This window comes from Taudactylus pleione, unplaced genomic scaffold (genome assembly GCF_031769625.1).
Source record: "Taudactylus pleione unplaced genomic scaffold, aTauple2 ptg000364l, whole genome shotgun sequence".
Taxonomy (NCBI): Eukaryota; Metazoa; Chordata; class Amphibia; order Anura; family Myobatrachidae; genus Taudactylus; species Taudactylus pleione.
This window is the reverse complement of record NW_028284765.1, coordinates 1,240,488-1,249,753: the sequence shown is the minus strand read 5'-3', so window position 1 is coordinate 1,249,753 and position 9,266 is coordinate 1,240,488.

Sequence of the window (9,266 nt, the reverse complement as noted above, 5' to 3'; positions counted from 1 at the left end):
TGTTTTGAAATTGTATATTTAGGTTTTGGGTATACCTTAGATAGGACACAGCAGCGGTCTGTGGTCGCGAGTTACTTCTTTTTTGTTCTTTGGAATATTGTACATCTTTTACCCTACTAAGTTGTGACTTGCAGCCAATAGATATGTTTAACCACAGACATACTCGTAAAGATTATATTAATAGTGTATTTAGTGATGATCAAATGAATGATGTAGCAGATGAGAATGTGCAGAGTGCTATGACTAAATTAGAAAAATTATTAATTAGAGAGGGAAAAATATGGTGGGAGATTACCTCGTTAGAGCAATATTGTAGTGACCAACTGATTCCTAGAGGTTTGCGCATTGATAAGGTACCAACATTTCAAAATGAGTCCAAAGAATTTAGAGAAGAATGGTTTAAAATATTAGGCTCATGTTCATACTCGTTGATGAGGTTGATTATTAAGGAAAAAACACGTGAACTTAAACAAATAGAGGAGGAAGTGGAAATATATAAAGGATTAATTAAACCATATTCTGCCTCAGAGGATTACAAAGTTTTAGAAGAGAGTGTCATCAGAAAGATTGATAGAAATGAGAGAGACATCAGAATTAAAAAACAAAAAAAATATTTTAGGGACAAACAGGATTTTAAATTAGGCAGACAGCATGCCATCACAAGAAAAGAAAAAACATTTTTAGAAATAAGGAGAAATGAAACACCGCAAAGGACTCAAGTTTGGATGACAGAAACATTAAATCGCACAGAGGATAGAGGATTCACGAGGAAGAGTGAGAACGTTAGGGATGTAAGAAAGAATACGGGGACAAACTATACAAACAGGCAGACCAGAAAAACGTACAAGGAGGAAAGATAGAAGGTAGAAAGAGATGGATTAGATGATGATTATGTTAGAAGGAGGCATCAATGGAAGAGGGATTACCAACAGGGGGAACCCGCATTTTGGGATGAATACAAACTTAATAGGAGGGATAGATATAATGAAAATAGATTTGCTCCCTTAAGGTATGAGGAAAATTTTTTAGGAAGAGATCGTCATTACAATTTAAACACGTGAAGAGAAAAAAGAGGGTAAAAAGGGGCAGTGGGATGACCCACCGCCTCAATAAAATAAGAAGAAGGAGAAAGAAAAGAGGAATTGTTAATTGTTAATAATTATGTATCTGTGCATTCTGACCCTAATAAGGTAGAGAAGGGAGTAACACCAGGGATTACTACCAAAACGGCAATCTACAATTTAAGCAATCATGTTCTTTCTGATGAGGAAAAAAAAGTCCTTGAGAGAGGATTAAAATTCGCACCTTCAAGTAGAGCAAATGAATTTGAGATCTTCATTGATCTCCAAAGATTTATTAGAAGGCTGGCACTTAAAAGATTCTTTGAAGAAAAGAATAAGATGACTGAAGATGAATCAATATTAGAAGAAATGACATGCTCCATATTTAAAAAGAAATCCACCTTTTTTCCACAGCACAAAAAGGGGTGTTTTGTGGAGACCTTTGAAAGATTGGTGAGAGAAGATCTAGAAAGGACCCGGTTCAAACCAGTAAGAAATAATAATTTGACTAAGGCAGAAAGGGAAGCTATACAACATCTTAGGAAGAATGACAATATCATCATTAAGCTGGCGGCTAAAGGGGGGGGGGTGGTCATCATGAATACTGAAGATTACAATTCAGAGATTATCAAACAACTTTGTGATGATACCACATATAAAAAATTACGGGGGAATCCCAGTGCAGGGATTACTAAAAAATTAGAGACTTTCCTTGTATTATATACAGGCAAAGGGGTTATTAATGAAAATGAGAAATCATATATTAAAATTGAAAAACCATCTGTCCCCGTAATCTATGGCCTCCTGAAAATCCATAAGACCTTAAATAACCCCCCATGTAGACCTATAGTAGCTGGCACAAATTCTGTATTATCTAACCTTTCGAAGTTTTTAGATTTTATACTCCAACCACTGGTTAAGAAGACCCCGGCATATCTTAAGGATACCATAGCTACTATTCATAAGCTTGAGGAGATTGTGTGGAGAGATGACTATTGGCTCGTCACTGCCGACGTTACATCACTCTACACAATTATAGAGCATCGATTTGGATTGGAGGCTGTTAGATTCTTTTTAGATAGAGAGTCTTTCACAGAATCCTATAAAAACTTTGTGCTGGAGGGAATAGAATTGGTTCTGAAGAACAACTTTTTTTGGTTTATGGAATCATTTTATTAACAGACATCAGGCACGGCGATGGGCACTGGACTGGCACCTAATTATGGTAATTTATTCATGGCCCTCTAGGAGCATAGATCAGTGTGGAGTGGCCATGAGTTTGGTGCCAGTCTAGTGTCCTGGATGCGCTATATTGACGATGTCTGTTTTGTTTGGAAGGGTAACAAGGAGTCTTTGGAACAATTCTGTGCCTATTTGAATGAAAATGTATATAATATCAATTTCAGTTTTTGTATTAGTGATGTAGAGGTGAATTTCCTAGACCTCACTATATATATAGAAGGGAATACATTGAAAACCAAGAGTTTTAATAAACCGACTGATTGTAACTCATTCATCGACTTCACCAGCAACCACCATGCTAACTGGCTAAGGAGTATACCCTACAGCCAGTTTCAACGTATTAACCATAATTGTACAGACAAAAAGGTATTTGATGTGCAGGCAATCGATTTGAGTCATCAATTCATACAGAAGGGATATGGAAAGGAGCTAGTGACCAAAGCTATGACTCAGGCCAGTGATCTCGAGAGGGGGCATATTCTTAACAATGATGGAACTATAAAAAAATGGGAGGATAGGGGAATACCATTCATATCTAAATATCATAGCCAATATAAACAAGTTGAAACTATCATAGCTAAACATTGGGATATCTTACTTAGAGATCCTGTATTAAAGGGATATATTAAAGAACGACCGATGTTTATTTATCGGAAAGCTAACAACATCCAGAATGCTATTGTTAAAAGTGTAACATCAAAACCCAGGGACCTAACGATGAATAAATCAAAAGGTTTTTACAGATGCGGAGAGTGCATTATGTGTAGATTATGTAAAAGTGAAGTATCTCATATAAAGGAATACAAATCTACTCAAACTAATCATAGTTATAAGATCGTTGATTTTATAACCTGTCATAGCAGATATTGTGTTTATTTGCTGGAATGCACATGTGGTTCACAATATGTGGGCAGGACCACCCGTATGTTAAAAATTAGACTGGCAGAACACGCCAGGAACATTAAAAAAGGATTGAGTACACATAATGTTTCCTTACATTTTCTGCAGAAACATCAGTGCAATATCACAGAACTTAGATCCTTCTGTGGTATTAAGGTTATCCATCCTAATTGGAGGAAAAATAATATGGAAGAACGTCTTGCACAAATGGAAATGAAAAAAATCTATATGTTAAAAACGCTAGCCCCGAGAGGACTTAATATAGATTTCGAGACAAAATGGTTTCTGTAAGAACGTAGAAGCCGTGTACACATATATATATATTTTATTGTTATATGGTTGTTATGGGTTATGTTTATTCTCTAATGGTGTTTACTTTCCCCTTTTTACATGTACAACGGAGGATATTTTATTTGGTACTATGGAAAAGTACTAATTTAGAATGTTTGGAATATATACTGCCCCACGGTGATGCGATGTTAAGGATCTGGCTGCATATCTCCAGAACTCTATATATCAATCTACGAACGGAGTGGACCTTCGTGGTATTTCACATATGTGCATATAACTATTGTGGAACTAAATAAGCGAGCCCATGGGGAGGAATTCCTTTGAAACCAACTTCCGGGTTTGCGGGTCAGATTCCGGATGTGGACGTGAGACGCATCGTATAGAGATTTCCGGAAGTATGCGTGACCGCTTCTAATCACATGGTTTATGTGTTAGAGGGGGTGGATGGAGCGCCTGATCGTTTTCACGTCCGGGTGTGGTAGTCGACTACTGCGGAAGTATTGGCTCATATATATGGGCTTTAGGACTTATGAGGGAAGTATTACAGAGGGGTATTACCTTATAAGGACTTCCGCTGTGCAGACTGGAAGAAGCGGTGTGGCAATAAGCAGGAGCCACAGTCTTTTTCCTATGGTGGGTGGTGGATTACATTCCAGGATTTTGTTGACGCTGAATTGATGCATATTATCCTTTTTTTATATCCTTTTTTATGTTATTTTGGATACTCTATGGGAGATTATCATGTCTATGAATTTTGAAGTAAGGTTATATCCTGTAAGGGACTTCAGATGGTAATAGGAGGTTTCACAATGTGGTCTATTGAGGGTTTTTTTGTGATTTTTAGTATAATTGGTTAATTGTCTTTTAATTTAGAGGAGGGGTATATTAAGCCCTTCCTGGGTTACAGCTCCACATCCTGAGGAAGGACAATCAGTCCGAAACGCGTAGATGGTGGAGTAAGCAGCAGGAATTGGACAACAGGCGGTATTATACATCTCTTTTTGGATATTTCTCTAAATGTTTTTTTGTTCCACGTGTCATCTAGTTGGATTACCTTCTCTGATTATGCCCGGGTCATCAGAAAGGTTTTAAAACCATATTGTGAATATCCTATTGCCACCTATAGTTCCAATACTGCTATATGTGCTTTTTTTTGTGATGTGACTATTTTTACTTTTTATGGTTCCGATTTGGAATAAAGAATTGTTTTAAGAAAATAGATACATTTTTTCATCAATTGGATATATAAGGGGAGTCGTAACAAGAAACCTTTATACGTATGAACCAAGGTGGATTTATGGTGAGTGTCTGTTGATAGACCCCTAAGAAGTGTGATGTGTTGAAAGAAAAAGGAGGTGTTAAAGAAACCTTTCAGTGAACGGTAATAGAGTGCCAGTGGTGAGTTCTATCCAGAATATGGTTCCGTATCTTGAAATGAAACAGTGGTGAAGACATTCTGTGAGACGAAGATGGATACCTTGTAGACCTCTCCATACAGACTGCGCTAGTGACACTATCTTGTTGTTTTGAAATTACATCCTGAAGTCTGGAATGCATAGACATCACCAGACACTGGGTTTCATCCCTGGTGATGCTCTGCCAGGCCTCTACTGCAAATGTCTTCAGTTCCTGCTTGTTCTTGGGGCATTTTCCCTTCAGGTTTGTCTTCATCAAGTGAAATGCATGCTCAATTGGATTCAGGTCAGGGGATTGACTTGGCCATTGCATAACATTCCACTTTTTACCCTTAAAAAACTCTTTGGTTGCTTTTGCAGTATGCTTCGGTTCATTGTTCATCTGCACTGTGAAGCACCATCCAATGAGTTCTGAAGCATTTGACTGAATATGAGCATATAATATTGCCCGAAACACTTCAGAATTAATTCTGCTGCTTTTGTTAGCAGTCACATCATCAATAAATACAAGGGAACCAGTTCCATTGGCAGCCATACATGCCCACGCCATGACACTACCACCACCATGCTTCACTGATGAGGTGGTATGTTTTGGATCATGAGCAGTTCCTTTCCTTCTCCATACTCTTCTCTTCCCTTCACTCTGGTACAAGTTGATCTTTGTCTCATCTGTCCATAGGATGTTGTTCCAGAGCTGTAATGGCTTTTTAGATGTTGTTTAGCAAACTCTAATCTGGTCTTCCTGTTTTTGAGGCTCACCAATGGTTTACATCTTGAGGTGAACCCTCTATATTCACTCTTGTGAAGTCTTCTCTTGATTGTTGACTTTGACACATATACACCTACCTACTGGAGAGTGTTCTTGATTTGGCCAACTGTTGTGAAGGGGTTTTTCTTCACCAGGGAAATAATTCTTCTGTCATCCACCACAGTTGTTTTCCATGGTCTTCCGGGTCTTTTGGTGTTGCTGAGCTCTCCGGTGCATTCTTTATTTTTAAGAATGTTCCAAACAGTTGATTTGGCCACACCTAATGTTTTTGCTATCTCTCTGATGGGTTTGTTTTGATTTTTCAGCCTAATGATGGCTTGCTTCACTGATAGTGACAGCTCTTTGGATCTCATATTGAGAGTCGACAGCAACTGATTCCAAATGCAAATGTCACACCTAGAATCAGCTCCAGATCTTTTACCTGCTTAATTGATAATGAAATAACGAGGGAATAGCCCACACCTGTCCATGAAATAGCTTTTGAGTTGATAGTCCCATTACTTTTGGCCCCTTAAAGAGTGGGAGGCACATATAGAAACCGTTGTAATTCCTACACCGTTCACCTGATTTGGATGTAATTACCCTCAAATTAAATCTGAAAGTCTGCAGGTAAAGCACATCTTGTTTGTTTCATTTCAAAGCCATTGTGGTGGTGAAAAGAGGCCAAAATATGAAAATTCTGTCCATGTCCCAAAATGTATGCACCTGACTGTAATTAAGCCACTGCGAGGGCATACGCACCCTGAGCTATAGATACCAACAGGAAGTTTGGCAGTTTGTGAGGTCAGCTCAACCACAACTGTGCATCTGGGTCTGATGTTACTCAATGTTACTGATGTTTCGCATTGCGGATGTAAAGTAATGGAAAGTGGGCAGCTTCATAAAGTGCTGGGCATCTGAGTATAGTACTGTGATTGCATTCATTTGCATAATTTTGCTGCTGCCAGGCGCGTGCTTCCGCAGACTTGCGATCCAATCTGAATCAGGGCCTTAGTCAGAATCATCTTCTTCCTTAAATTATATTCTAGCAGCTGTACAGCAATTTGGGTTTAATGGTGGAACTTTAATTAGTGTCCGCTCTTGGTCTGTGGGTCTCTGTAGATGACACGCAGGCAAGCAAATTTTTTTTTTTTAAAGTCTTCAATACTTTTAAATAATCATTTAAAAAAAAAATATTTAAAAAAAAATTTAGAAGTCCAGAAGTAAATAAATAATGTGAATAGTTACAGTATGATATAGTCACAACACAACAAGATTTAAATACTATCATTTGGGGAGGTCACCCCACAATAGATAACCAGAAGCTGCACATAAATTATTTCTCATTATCATCAATGAGTACCCACATCTGTGTCCAAAGGTACAGCCATAATACACTGTTCTATGAGCCTGATTCAGCGTGGAACGCATCTGCAAATTTGCATGCACCTGGTCGATATTTGCGCTCTGTGCATGAATCGCACTGCACGTGCGCGAACTAGCCAAGGCAATCGGACAAGGGATCGCAGGCTATACGCAGACCCATCCATAAATGATTAATAGGAATTGCCATTTGTGGGTGGTGACAAAGGCGGGTCGGCTGAATGCATGCATGCCTGTGCATGTGGATGGCGCTGCAGGGGCATGCATAATTAAGCTCCTGTGATGGCATATGAAGCTTGAGCTCTGGTTGCACAGAAGAAGTCTAGAAATTTCTAAGTGAGGTCTGGTCAATCACTATTGTGCATATGGTTCTCATGGGTCTCAATGTGACTGATCTTTTTGCTGTCTTGTGAAATATTGTGGATAAAAGTAAAGGTAAGAAGACGCCATTATGTAGTGCCAGGTACATAGGTAAGGGGGCAGCATTATGTAGTGCCAGGTATTGTGGATATAAGTTAAGGTAAGGGGGCGGCTTTATGTAGTGCCAGGCATTGTGGATATAAGTAAAGGTAAGGGGGCGGCATTATGCAGTGCCAGGTATTGAGGATGTAAGTAAAGGTAAGGGGGCGGCATTATGCAGTGCCAGGTATTGTGGATGTAAGTAAAGGTAAGGGGGTGGCATTATGTTGTGCCAGGTATTGTGGATGTAAGTAAAGGTTATTGGGTGGCATTATGTAGTGCCAGGTATTGTGGATGTAAGTGTAAGTATGGCGGCAGCATTATATAGTGCCAGGTAATGTGGATGTAAGTAAAGGTAAGGGGGCGGCATTATGTAGTGCCAGGTATTGTGGATGTAAGTAAAGGTAAGGGGGCAGCATTATGTAGTGCCAGGTATTGTGGATGTAAGTAAAGGTAAGGGGGCGGCTTTATGTAGTACCAGGCATTGTGGATGTAAGTAAAGGTAAGGGGGCGGCATTATGTAGTGCCAGGTATTGTGGATGTAAGTAAAGGAAAGGGGGCTGCATTATGTAGTGCCAGGTATTGTGGATATAAGTGAAGTTAAGGGGGCAACATTATGCAGTGCCATGTATTGTGGATGTAAGTAAAGGTAAGGGGGTGGCATTATGTAGTGCCAGGTATTTTGGATGCAAGTAAAGGTAAGGGGGCGGCATTATGTAGTGCCAGGTATTGTGGATGCAAGTAAAGGTAAGGGGGCGGCATTATGTAGTGCCAGGTATTGTGGATGTAAGTAAAGGTAAGCGGGCGGCATTATGTAGGGCCAGGTATTGTGCATGTAAGTAAAGTTAAGGGGCGGCATTATGTAGTGCCAGGTATTGTGGATGTAATTAAGGTATGGGGGCGGCATTATGTAGTGCCAGGTATTGTGGATGTAAGTAAGGTAAGGGGCCGGCATTATGCAGTGCCAGGTATTGTGGATGTAAGTAAAGGTAAGGGGGCGGCATTATGTAGTGCCAGGTATTGTGGATGTATATAAGGTAAGGGGGCGGCATTATGTAGTGCCAGGTATTCTGAATGTAAGTAAAGGTAAGGGGGCGGCATTATGTAGTGCCAGGTATTGTGGATGTAAGTGTAGGTATGGCGGCAGCATTATATAGTGCCAGGTAATGTGGATGTAAGTAAAGGTAAGGGGGCGGCATTATGTAGTGCCAGGTATTGTGGATGTAAGTAAAGGTAAGGGGGCGGCGTTATGTAGTGCCAGGCATTGTGGATGTAAGAAAAGGTAAGGGGGCTGCATTATGTAGTGCCAGGTATTGTGGATGTAATTAAGGTAAGGGGGCGGCATTATGTTGTGCCAGGTATTGTGGATGTAAGTAAGGTAAGGGGGCGGCATTATGCAGTGCCAGGTATTGTGGATGTAAGTAAAGGTAAGGGGGCGGCATTATGTAGTGCCAGGTATTGTGGATGTATGTAAGGTAAGGGGGCGGCATAATGTAGTGCAAGGTATTGTGGATGTAAGTAAAGATAAGGGGGCGGCATTATGTAGTGCCAGGTATTGTGGATGTAAGTAAGGTAAGGGGATGGCATTATGCAGTGCCAGGTATTGTGAATGTAAGTAAAGGTAATGGGGCGGCATTATGTAGTGCAAGGTATAGTGGATGTAAGTAAGGTAAGGTGGTGGCATTATGTAGTGCCAGGTATTGTGGATGTATATATGGTAAGGGGGCAGCATTATGCAGTGCCAGGTATTGTGGATGTGTATAAAGT